A 13,716-nucleotide genomic window follows, 5' to 3' on the forward strand; every position below is an offset into this window, starting at 1 on the left:
TTGCTTCCTTTCTCTCTGTGGGGCTAGCTTAGGCTTCCTCACAACATGGTGGCCTGAGGGTAGTTGAACCTCTTACATGGTGGCTCAGGACTCTAAGAGTGACTGCACTGAGAGGCCCAGGTGGAAGCTCCAAGTCTTCTTGTGACCTAGTGTCAGAAATCAAGGCAAGAGGAGGAATAGACTTCACCTCTCGAAAGATGAAAAAGATGTGATATAAAAAAGGGAAGAATTGATGGCACCCAACTTGGAGACAAGCTACCACATGGCCTACCTAACTAAATAAATGAATCCATAAAAGCAGGTCATGTGAGAACCAATGAGAGTGAGTCATAAACCAATGGTTATGATTAATCCAATTCTCTACATCTGAATTCCATTGAAAGAATGAAAAAACAATTCTAAAAAACAATTTCTTGAGTACTATTATGTTAAAACACATAAAATTTCAGTTTTTGTAGATGAAAAGGTCAAATATAAGCAGTTTTATGCAAGTCAACCGAATAGCAATAATTAGAGATAGCACATTTAATTTAATTTCTATGTGAGAAGATTATATCATAAATAGATAAATTCTCCCCAAATTTATCTACTGGTTATACGTAATTTCCACAATTTCTCAACGATTTTTTCGACCTCCCAGAAATGTTCTAATGTTTATGTAAAGATTCAATACAAAAGAAAAGTCAACAAAACTATGAAAAGCAAAGTAATGAAAAGACATTTACCCTTCTAGATAATGAGATACACAGAATTTTAAAACATAAATAAAAAGAGTGTGGCACCCACATCAGAACACACAAATGTAAAAGCAGAATAGAAAGTCCAAACAAAGACAAGTGTTTATAAGGGTTTAGTATAAGGTGAAGATAAGAGTTCATGTAAGTACAGAAAGAGTGGGCTGTCTGGCAAATGGCATATGCATAATTGAATTCTTTTTAAGGAAAAATATGGTTGGATTCTCTTCCTTTTTGCAAAAAATAAATTTCAAATAGGAACCCTTTCTACTCTTGACGCTAGAACAAAGCAATAATGTAAGATGCTGATTGGTTTGACTACATAAAATGTATAAATTCATACTGTAAAAACTATTATGAAAAAATTAAAAGAAAAAAGTATCAAAGTGGATTTTTTTTGCAATAAAAATCTAGGAGTCAATCCTCTATATAAAGTGTTCTTAAAAATCAGTAAGAAAATGTGTAGCTTAATTGTAAGAACTGGAAAATTACATGAGTAGGCAATTCACAAAACTAACAACAAATGTATTAAATACATTGATATTCAGTAGTAAAAATAAATGCAAAATTAGATATATTATTTTATCCTTAACAGATTTACAAAGCTTAAAAGGAGTAATATTGCACAATGCTTGTTGGGATATCAAGAAATCAGCACTTTCATAACTTACTGGTTCGAGTATAAATTAGTACAAACTTCCTAGAGGACTATCAAAAGTCTTAAAATTGTGCAAGCCCTCTGACGCCAGCAGTTCCATTTCTGGGAAGGAATGTATCCTATACAAATAATTGGAGAGTTATACATGATAGATTGAATATGTGGATTTCTCTCTGCCCCCCTCTTAAAATCCCACTCAATTGACTCAAGTTAAAAGAGAAGTGTAAAATAACAAGGAGATGACAATGGAATAGAGTTGTCAGCACAGCTTTGGAAGTTGAAAAATGGAAGCCTGAGCAGAGAATGGCAAATCAAACAGATGTATTTAATTCTATTCTTTTCCAAAATCTCGCAAAAGCTACAGTAAAGGGATTGTTTTAAAAGGCCTGAACCCACAGCCTGGCGAGCAAACCATTTCTGTTAGCTGGAACGCAATGGAAGAGTGGTAATTCACTTGACAAATCTTACAAACCTGGGGACCCACCTGGATTGTGCCATAGAAGACCCAGGAATTGAAACCTCTGGAAGGAGGGGAGGGAAGGAATGTGTGTTGTGTAAGCTAAAAAGTATCTGAGACAGGTCTCAATCATTTAGAAAGTTTATTTTGTTGAGGTTAAGGACACACGCCTGGCAGGCAAGTCTGTGCCTTCTCTAAAGATGACTTTGAGGGTTTTAATATTTAAAGAAGAAAGAGTGAATATTGAGTAAAGAGGAAGAAACTTTTAAGAAGTGTGGATAAGTAAGAGACAAACAGTTGCATTCTTTTGAGTCTGATTAGTCTTTCACAGAATACACAATTTACACACGGGGAGGGAGCGGGTAGAGGAATGGTCACTTATGTCTGGTTCGAGAACCTGCATTTTTACATCAGAGGAAGCAATCAGACATGCATTTGTCTCAGGCAAGCGGAGGGATGACTTAGAGTTCTGTCCTTTGTCTTGCAACTCTGAGGATAAGCTATCAGTTTACATCTTGGGACCCACAGGAATTTCCTAGTGGGCAAATTGTGAGGGAGGTATGTAACTTAAAAAAAAAAAGTCTTTGTAGCTATCTTATTTAGGAATAAAATAGGAGGCAGGTTTGCTTGACGCAGTTCTCGGCTTGACTTTTCCCTTTTGCTTAGTGATTTTGAGGTCCTGAGATTTATTTTCCTTTCACAGTCGCTAACATAGAATTCTCTGAAAGCTGTTTAAAGGACAGTTAAAAAAAAAAAAAAGATGCAATTAGCTCTCTAAGCCCCTTCTCCAAATCTGTGCCACTGAGTGCCTGCTCCTCCCTTCCCCTGGCAGACGGTGAGATCTGTTGTCTGAAGAAGGCTGTTGGCATTCCTTGACTTGTGGCCATATCATGCCATACTCTGCCTCTGGGGCCACATTGCCTCCTCCTCCGCCGCATGTGTAATCTCTCTCTGTGTTATAAGGACAGCTGTGATGGCATTTAGGGTCTGCCCAGATAATTCAGAATAATCCCCTCATCTCAAAGTCTTGAATGCCTTTTTTTTCAGATAAGTTAATGTAAATTTACAGGGATTAAGCTATGAATGTCTTTTGGGGAACCGTTTTTGGACACCAACCTTACATTTCTGGGATAAACCTCATTTGGTTTACTGTATTACACTTTTTAGAGATGCATTACTGGATTCAATTTACTAAATATCTTAAAGGATTTCTTTTAGGTTTAATATCATGACTACCACAAAAGACATTGGCTAGAGATTTTTTTGTAGTCTTTGTTAGATATATTTTTTATTTTGTTTACCTATTTATTTGTCTTTCCTTGAGGACATAATCCCAGGGAATCTTTGTTACATTTAGAGATCATGGTTGTGGTGTCAATTCCCACTTCATGTATTTTGAAGAACTAGTTATTTATTTCATGATTGCTATTTTTTTCTGTTCCCTTTAAAAAATTAATGTATACTCTTTATTATTTGTTTTTATTTTCTTATTTAGGGTTTAACTTGCATTTTTTTTAGTTTCTTAGGTGGACATTTAAATCATTAATTTAAAATCTTTTCCTCCTGATATATAAGCACTTAATGCTACAAATTTCCTTCAAAGCATTGCTTTACCTGTGATCCACCCACTTTGGTTGATTGTGCTTTCACTTTCATTTAATTCAAAATATGGTTTTATTTTAATTGTGAATTCTTTGAAGTATTTAAGGCTGGGTTATTTAGAAATGTGTTGTTTAGTTTCCAAATCTTTGCAGATTTCCCAGATATCTTTGTGTTACTGATGTCTAGTTTAATTCTGTTGTGATAAGGGAATTTTGCATGATTTCAATACTCTTAAACTTTGGCGGATTTATTTTATGGCATGGAATATAATCTGTTTTGGTTAATGTTCCATAAACACTTGAAAATAATTTGTCTTTTGCTATGGTTGGATGGTGTAACCTGTAGATGTCAATTGAGTCAAGTTGGTTGATAGTGTTGTTCAAGTCTTCTGTATTCTTTTTTTTTTTTTTAAAGAGATGGGGTCTTCCTCTGTCACTCAGGCTGGAGTACAGTAGTGTGATCACAGTTCACTAATGCAGCCTTATTCTGCTGGGCTCAAGTAATCCTCCCACCTCAGCCTCCAAAGTAGCTGGGATTAAAGGTGCACACCACCATGCCCAGCTAATTTTTAAACTTTTTGTAGAAATGGGGTCTTGCTATGTTGCCCAAGCTGGTCTCAAACTTGTGGGCTCAAGTGATCCTTCTGCCTTGGCCTCCCAAAGTGCTGAGATTAAAGACATGAGCCACCATATCTAGCCCAGTCTTCTATTTTCTTATAAATTTTCTGTCTACTTGTTCTATCAATTACTGGAAGAGGAATGTTGAAATCTCCAATTGTAATCATAAATCTATCTACTTCTTTGTTCTATTGTATCTTTTTACTTTATATATTTTGAATCTCTCCTACTAGTTGCATACACATTCAGGGTTGTGTATGAGTGAGAACATATGGTGTTTGGTTTTCTGTTCCCGTGTCAGTGTGCTGAGAATGATGGTTTCCAGTTTCATCCATGCCCATGCAAAGGACACGAACTCATTCATTTTTATGACTGCATAGTATTCCATGGTGTATATGTGCCACATTTTCTTTATCCAGTCTGTCATTGATGGGCATTTGGGTTGGTTTCAGGTCTTTGCTATTGTGAACAGTGCCACAGTAAACATACGTGTGCATGTGTCTTTATAATAGAATAATTTATAATCCTTTGGTTATATACCCACTAATGGGATTGCTGGGTTAAATGGTATTTCTGTTTCTAGATCCTTGAGGAATTGCCACACTGTCTTCCACAATGGTTGAATTAATTTATGCTCCCACCGACAGCATAAAAGCATTCCTATTTCTCCACATCCTCTCCAGCATCCATTGTCTCCAGATTTTTAAATGATCACCCTTCTAACTGGTGTGAGGTGATATCTCAATGTGGTTTTAATTTGCATTTCTCTAATGACCAGTGATGATGAGCTTTTTTTCATATGTTTGTTGGTTGCATAAATGCCTTCTTTTGAAAAGTGTCTGTTTATATACTTTGCCCAGTTTTTGATGGGGTTGTTTTTTTCTTGTAAATTTGTTTAAGTTCTCCATAGCTTCTGGATAGTAGCCCCTTGTCAGAGGGGTACATTGCAAAAATTTTTTCCTGTTCTCTTGGTTGCCAGTTCACTCTACTCATATTTTCTTTTGCTGTACAGAAGCTTTTAAGTTTAATTAGATCCAATTTGTCTATTTTGGCTTTTGTTGCCTTTGCTTTTGGTGTTTTATCTGGGAGACACGTCATACAGGAGAGCTCTGGCTGACATCTGGCAGGTTCCCTTTTGGGATGAAGCTAACAGAGGAAGGAACAGGCAACAGTCTTTGCTGTTCTGCAGCCCTTGTGGGTGATTCCCAGGCAAACAAGGTCTGTAGTGGACCTCTAGCAAACTCCAGCAGACTTGAAGCACAAGGGCCTGACTGTCAAAAGGAAAACTAACAAACAGAAAGAAATAGCTTCAACATCAACAGAAAAGACACCCACTCAGAAATGCCATCCAAAAGTTGCCAACTTCAAAGATCAGAGGTAGATAAATCCCGGAAGATGGGAAGGAACCAGTGCATAAAGGCTAAAATTGTCAAAAGCCAGAACACCCCTTCTCCTCCAAGGGACCACAACCCCCCACCAGCAAGGGAACAAAACTGGATGGAGAATGAGTGTGATGAATTGACAGAAGCAGGCTTCAGAAGGTAGGTAATAACAAACTTCTCTGAGCTAAAGGAGCATGTTCTAACCCAATGCAAGGAAACTAAGATGCTTGAAAAAAGGTTAGACAAAATGCTAATGAGAATAATTGGAGTGGAAAAGAACATAAATGACATGATGAAGCTGAAAAACACTGCACGAGAATTCCGTGAAGCATACACAAGTTTCAATAGCTGAATTGATCAAGCAGAAGAAAGGATATCAGAGATTGAAGATCACCTCAATGAAATAAAGTGAGAAGACAAGATTAGAGAAAAAAGAGTGAAAAGAAATGAACAAAGCCTCCAAGAAATATGTGATTATGTGAAAAGACCAAATCTACATTTGACAGGTGTACCTGAAAGTGACGAGGAGAACGAAACCAAGTTGGAAAACAGTCTTCAGGATATTATCCAGGAGAACATCCCCAGCCTAGCAAGGCAGGCCAACATTCAAATACAGGAGATACAGAGAACAGTGCAAAAATATTCCTCAAGAAGAGCAACTCTAAGGACTGCCCTACAAGAGCTCCTGAAGGAAGCACTAAACATAGAAAGGAACAAGCAGTACCAGCCACCACAAAAACATACCAAACTGTAAAGACCATCGATACTATGAAGAAACTGCATCAACTAATGGGCAAAACAACCAGCTAGTATCAAAATGGCAGGAAAAAATTCACACATAACAATATTAACCTTAAATGTAAATGGGCCAAATGCCCCAATCAAAAGACACAGACTGGCAAATTGGATAAAAAGTCAAGACCCATGGGTGTGCTGTATTTAGGAAACTCATCTCATGTGCAAAAACATACGCAGGCTCAAAATAAAGGAATAGAGGAAGATTTACCAAGCAAATGGAAAGAAAAAAAAAGCAGGGTTTGCAATCCTAGTCTCCGATAAAACAGACTTTAAACCAACAAAGATCAAAAGAGACAAAGAAGGACATTACATAATGGTAAAGGGATCAACGCAACAAGAAGAGCTAACTATCGTAAATATACCTGCACTCAATACAGGAGCACCCAGATACATAAAGCAAGCTCTTAATGACCTGTGAAGAGACTTCGAATCCCACACAATAATAGTGGGAGACTTTAACACCCCACTGTCAATAGTAGACAGACCAATGAGACAGAAAATTAACAAGGATATCCAGGACTTGAACTCCAATCTGGACCAAGTGGACCTAATAGACATCTACAGAACTCTCCACCCCAAATCCACAGAATATACATTCTTCTCAGCACCACATCACACTTATTGTAAAATTGACCACATAATTGGAAGTAAAACACTCCTCAGCAAACGCAAAAGAACAGAAATCATAACAAACAGTCTCTTAGATCACAGTGCATCAAGTTAGAACTCAGGATTAAGAAACTCACTGAAAACTGCACAACTATGTGGAAACTAAACAACCTGCTCCTGAATGACTACTGGATAAATAATGAAATGAAGGCAGAAATAAATGAGAACAAAGACTTAATGTACCAGAACCTCTGGGACACATTTAAAGCAGTGTCTAGAGGGAAATTCATAGCACTAAATGCCCATATGAGAAGAGAGGAAAGATCTAAAATCGACACCCTAACATCAAAATTAAAAGAACTAGAGAAGCAAGATCAAAACAAATTCAAAAGCTAGCAGAAGACAAGAAATAACTAAGATCAGAGCAGAACTGAAGGAGATAGAGACACAAAAAACCCTTCAAAAAATCAATAAATCCAGGAGGTATTTCTTGAAAAGATCAACAAAATAGATAGACCCCCTAGCCAGACTAATAAAAAAGAAAAGAGAGAAGATTCAAATAGATGCAATAAAAATTTTCTAAAGGAGATATCACCACCAATCCCACAGAAATACAAACTATTATCAGAGATTACTATAAACACCTCTATGCAGATAAACCAGTAAATCTAGAAGAAATGGATAAATTCCTGGACACTTACACCCTCTCAAGACTAAACCAGAAATTCAATTCCTGAATAGACCAATAACAAGGTCTGAAGTTGAGGTAGCAATTAATAGCCCACCAACAAAAAAAGTCCAGGACCAGATGGGTTCACAGCCAAATTCTACTAAAGGTACAAAGAGGAGCAGGTACCATTCCTTCTGAAACCAATCCAAACAATACAAAAAGAGGGAATCCTCCTTAACTGATTTTATGAGACCAACATCATCATGATACGAAAACCTGGCAGAGACGCAACTAAAAAAGAAAATTTCAGGCCAATATCTATAATGAATATTGATGCAAAAATCTTCAATAAAATACTGGCAAACTGACTGCAACAGCACATCAAAAAGCTTATCCATCACGATCAAGTTGGCTTCATCCCATGGATGCAAGGCTGGCTCAACATCCATAAATCTATAAACATAATCCATCACATAAACAGAACCAAAGACAAAAACCACATGATTATCTTAATAGATGCAGAGAAGTCCTTCAACAAAATTCAACAGCCCTTTATGCTAAAAACTCTCAATAAGCAACAATGGATTGTATCTCAAAATAATAAGAGCTATTTATTACAAACCCGTAGCCAACATCATACTGAATGGGCAAAAAGTGGAAGCATTCCCTTTGAAAACTGGCATAAGAAAAGGATGTCCTCTCCCACCACTTCTATTCAACATAATATTGAAAGTTCTGGCTAGGGCCATAAGGCAAGAGAAAGAAATAAAGTGTATTTGAATAGGAAGAGAGGACATCAAATTGTCCCTGTTTGCAGATGACATGATTGTATATTTAGAAAACCCCATTGCCTCAGCCCAAAATCTCCTTAAGCTGATAAGCAACCTCAGCAAAGTCTCAGGATACAAAATCAATGTGTAAAAATCGCAAGCATTCCTATACACCAACAATAGACAGAGAGCCAAATCATGAGTGAACTCCCATTCACAATTGCTACAAAGAGAAGAAAATACCTAGGAATACAACTAACAAGGGATGTGAAGGACCTCTTCAAGGAGAACTACAAATCACTGCTTAAGGAAGTGAAAGAGGACACAAACAGATGGAAGAACATCCCATGCTCATGGTTAGGAAGAATCAATATTGTGAAAATGACCATATTGCCCAAAGTAATTTACACATTCAGTGCTATCCCCATCAAGCTACTAATGACTTTCTTCGCAGAATTGGAAAAACCACCTTAAACTTCATATGGAACCAAAAAGAGCCCGCATAGCCAAGACAATCCTAAGCAAAACAAAACAAAACAAAAAAACAAGCTGGAAGCATCATGCTATCTGACTTCAAGCTGTATTACAAGGCTACAGTAATCAAAACAGCATGGTACTGGTACCAAAAGAGAGATATAGACCAATGAAACAGAACAGAGGCTTCAGAAAGAACACCACATAACTACAACCATCCCATCTTTGACAAACCTGACAGAAACAAGCAATGGGGAAAGGATTTCCTATTTAATAAATGGTGTTGGGAAAACTGGCTAGTCATGTGCAGAAAGCTGAAACTGGACCCCTTCCTTACACCTTATACAAAACTTAACTCTAGGTGGATTAAAGATTTAAACATGAGGCCTAACACCATAAAAACTCTAGAAGAAAACCTAGGCAATACCATTCAGGACATAGGCATGGGCAAGGACTTCATGTCTTCATGTTTTATGTGTGTCATTTTACAATACCACATAGATACATTTTTTAAAAGTTGACCCTGATCATATCCATCATTTAACAGGTGGAGTCTATTTAATTCTAATGATGATTGACATCTTTAAACCTTGTGCTTTCTGTTTTCTCTGTGATTTTTTTTCTCAAATTGAGTTTTGTGGTTGATTTCTTTGTTTTTCTACCACTTGCTAACATTGGCATTTTCCCTCAGGGTCATTATTTTTTTTCTTATTTGTTTATGTTTCACTTCTTCTATTTCCTTTTATTTTTTAGGTTTTTTTTTTCTGATTGTTTTTTTTAACCTAGAGGTAGATTTTGTTTTATTTTTAAATCCCTAGAAATGATGATTCAGTATGTACTAAGGATAGGGTAAATAGGATTTTGTGGTAATACAAGACAAAACAAAATCTCTTAGCTAACTCTGACACATAATCCCAATTAGAAGTTATTTATTCTGAGGAACTATGTATTATTTATTTATAAATCATAGAAGGAAAAGTAATTATGATCCCCATGAAGCTACTAATAAAGATGTTTTGAGGTTTTCATTTGAATAACTTGGCAGACAAGGTGAATTCAAAGACAAATTAAAGAACATGAGCTCTTTATCTACAGTCTTGTATTGTGATTTTTTAAAAAAATCTATGCCTGAATGGGGAGATTTAATATTGTTAAGATATCAATACTATTCAAAGCAATCTACAAATTTGATGCAATCATTCTCAAAATTCTAATAATATTTTTTTGCAGAAATAGAAATATCTATTCTAAAATTTATATGAAATCCCAAGGGATCCTGAGTAGTCAAAATAATTTTGAAAAAGAACAAACTGAAGGTCTCACACTTGCTGATTTCAGAACTTCTCACAAAGCTACAGTGATGGTATTGGTATAAAGACAGACATATATACCAAGAAAATACAATAGACAGCCAGAAAAAAAATCCTTAAATACATGTTCAAATGGTTTTCAACAAAGGACCAACTCTATTCAATGGGAAAAAGGACAGTGTTTTCAACAAATGGTGCTGAGAAAACTGGATGTCTTTACAGAAAAGAACGGAGGTGGATTCCTACCTTATGCTGTATGCAGAAATTAATTCAAAATAGATCAAAGACCTAAACATTATAGGGAGAACTATAAAACTCTTAGAAAAATAATTCAGTGTAAAAGCTACATTGGTGAGACTGTAAAATAGTACAGTTGCAACAGAAAACAGTATTGTGGTTCCTCACAAATTCCTCAAAAAAAAATTTACACAAGAATTAGTATATAATTTGGCAATTCCACTTCTAAGTATGTACTCAGAAGAAAGAAAGCAGAAACTGAAACCAGTATTTGTACACCCATGTTTATAGCATCATTATTCACAATAGCCAATAGGCAGAAGCAACTCAAGTGTCCATCAGTAGATTCATGGATAAAGTAAATGTGGAATATACATACAATAAAATATTATTCTTCCTTAAAAAGGAAGGAAATTCTGACACATGCTACAATAGGGATTAACTTCGAGGATCTTATGCTAAGTGAAATAAGCCAGTCACAAAAGGACAAAAACTGTATGATTGCATTTATATGAAGTATCTAGACAAGTCAGATTTATAGAGACAGAAAGTAAGATGGTAGTGGCCAGGGGATAGAGGAAGGGAGGAATAGGCAGTCAGTGCTTAATGAGTACAAAGTTTCATTATGGAAGATGAAAAACTTCTGGAATTGTATGGTGGGGGTGGTTGCCCAACAATGCAAATGCACTTAATGCCACTAAACTGGAATGGCTAGGATGTGAATTTTAGGTTATGTATATTTTAAAACACAAAAAAATTCAGTATTGTGGCTAAAAACAAACAAACAAACAAACAAAAAACCTTAAAAACCAACAAACTATGCCCATCCCTATTCCAGAGAAATTAAATCAATTTTGGAATATCAGTTTTGTTTTTTTTTTTTTTTAAGTTCCACAGCTGATTCTAATATAAAGCCAGTGCTGGGAATACTTGACCTAAATTAAAGATCTCAATGATGAAATAATAGTATCCTAAGTTTGTTATTTTCATTTTTCTTGTTTTGTGAGTATGATTACAAAAATAGAAATTGTGTTTAAGGTAATTTTTCCAGGATCTGGATATATTTTAGTGAGAAGGCTCTTTAAATAATATAGAATTTTATACCCAGCCAAACCTTTCATCAATATTGAGAGTAGAGTAAAAGTGTTTTTAGACATCTAAATTTTCAAAACTTGTATCTCCCATTTTTCCCAAGAATCTACTGGAGATTGTGTTCCAACAAAATAAAAGAATAAACTAAGAAAATATTGACACGGGAGCCAGGAAACAAGACATCAACACAAGATAAAAGCAAAATAAAACCTTAAGACATTAGTGAAAGAAATACTAGAAGAACTGTGCTATGGAGTGTTAGAGAGCTAGAAGAGATGGGAGCAGCAGCTATGTTAAGGAAATCTAAGAAAAAAATTGAAGATAACTTGAGCTATTGACCTTATTTAGGGAGGTTTTATTGTTCTTTCAGAAAGCCTGAGTAGAATTTACAATAAGTATTGAGCAAGCTAGGCAAATAAAATTGAGGCAGTTTTTGACTCCAGGAGGAACTAAACATTGTAAAGGAAAGGAAATGTAATTATAGTATACTACCTGACTCAGATTTGGAAATGTTGTAATTAAAATCTATTAGCAGAGCAGGGAGAGGGGAAATGTTTGTGTGTAGCAATATAAGAGTGCTCCCTTTTTAATCTCCATAGTTTTAAGTCAGTAAATGATATTTAAATTTGATTAATCAAGAAAGCAGAATATAAACAAATTATTTAGATATATACAGTTAAATACTAGAAAAATTGCTAAAGAAATTGCAAGTGCCTCAGGGAAGCAGGGGGCGTGGGTCAGGATACTATTAATTTTCAATGTAAATCTTTTTTGACTTTTAGGCTTTTAAAATTATGTTTAGAGCACTCCTCTGGTTGAAGAAATGTTTTCAAGTATACAAAACATAAAGGTATAATGTAAGAATGTTCATCACAGCATTGATTATAACAATGGAAAAATTACTGTCTACTTGGGGCAATAATTTGAGTGTGTATCTTACATGCAGTCATTCCGCAAATGAAAATAACACTTTATGAAGACAATAGAAAGCCATTCGTGGCCAAATGGATTATTAACTCACATTGAGGCAGGAGTTTGGAGGAGAGAGACAACCTCCAAGCTGGGATTGGCCAGAGGAAGGAGATGAAGATTGTATTTGGCTGGTAAGATTAGGTTCAGGGGCTCCGAAACTGGGCTCTGAGAGGGGCAGGAGTCCAGAGTCAGGCAACAGTGGGCAACTTTGTCTGGCAGGCAGGGAGAGGGAGTGCTGGGGAGGAGACGCAATGCAACTGTGGAGGGCATTAGGGCTATGCTAGAGAAAAACAAGGGCTTTCACGGGGTTTGATCACTTCCAATGTGCAGCCAAATGTCATCCATCAAGCCCTTCTGCCATGTACTGTGTGTTGGTGGTGGTGATGGTGGTGGTGGTGGTAGGGATCTCAAGAAATGTCTATATGGTCTTTCCCCGTACCTTTTCAGATAGAGACATATAGTTTTGAGGTGGCCAGTAGCCAAGATTGGGCTCAGTGTAACTGCTATACTAGGAATTAGGGGTGAGTCTGAGGACAGGTTTAGCAGTGAGTCTGTGGCCAGGGTTAAAGTTCAGTCTGAGGCCAGGTTTAGGGTTCAGTCTTCGATCAGGGTTGGGGTTTATCTATACACACTGGTCTCTGATTGGATCCCCCCTTTTTTTCCTGTGTCAGTAAATGTTGCTTAAGTGCACTAATGAGTAGCAAAATTTGACCAGCTCAGTCTTCTTAAAGCCCTTCAGCCTTGCCTTTCTTGGTCCCTTCTTTCTCAGCATCCTCTCTCCCTCTTACCACACCATGCACACAGGAATCCTTCCTAGACTTCCCCAGGCCCAGGCTTCCCTGAGTCTCAACCCACCACCTCACTCCATTCTTAGTAGTGGGGATCTGAGCCCTCAATTAATGGGTGCCTGGACTGTGAGGAAGGGGTTGCATGTGGGAAGAGGTGACGAGAGGCCACGGTCCCCTGCAAGGCTCTCCATCCCCCTGCCCACCTCACGCCAACCATCGGCCAGTGCTTCTCTTCTCCTCATCCACATGGGATGGCTGCCTTACTCAGCACCCAGGAATCCTGGCCCACACAATGCCAGGGCACTTTCGAGGCAGGTTACTGAAACTTTAATCCGAGCTTTCCTTTCATTTCTGACCCCCCACCCCGCAGCTTCCATGGTCTCAGCTGGGCCACTCCCTTTCCCTGTCCCCAGCAGGCACCTGAGTCAAGCCTTGAAGAAGGACTCCCCATCCAGCCAAATTCAGCCAGCCAGTGCAGGAGTTTACCTCGGCCAGGTCAGTGTGTGTGTGTGTGTGTGTGTGTGTGTGTGTGTGTGTGTGTGTGTG

Source organism: Sapajus apella, unplaced genomic scaffold (assembly GCF_009761245.1).
Source record: "Sapajus apella isolate SASKATOON/1434 unplaced genomic scaffold, GSC_monkey_1.0 scaffold26, whole genome shotgun sequence".
Classification (NCBI taxonomy): Eukaryota; Metazoa; Chordata; class Mammalia; order Primates; family Cebidae; genus Sapajus; species Sapajus apella.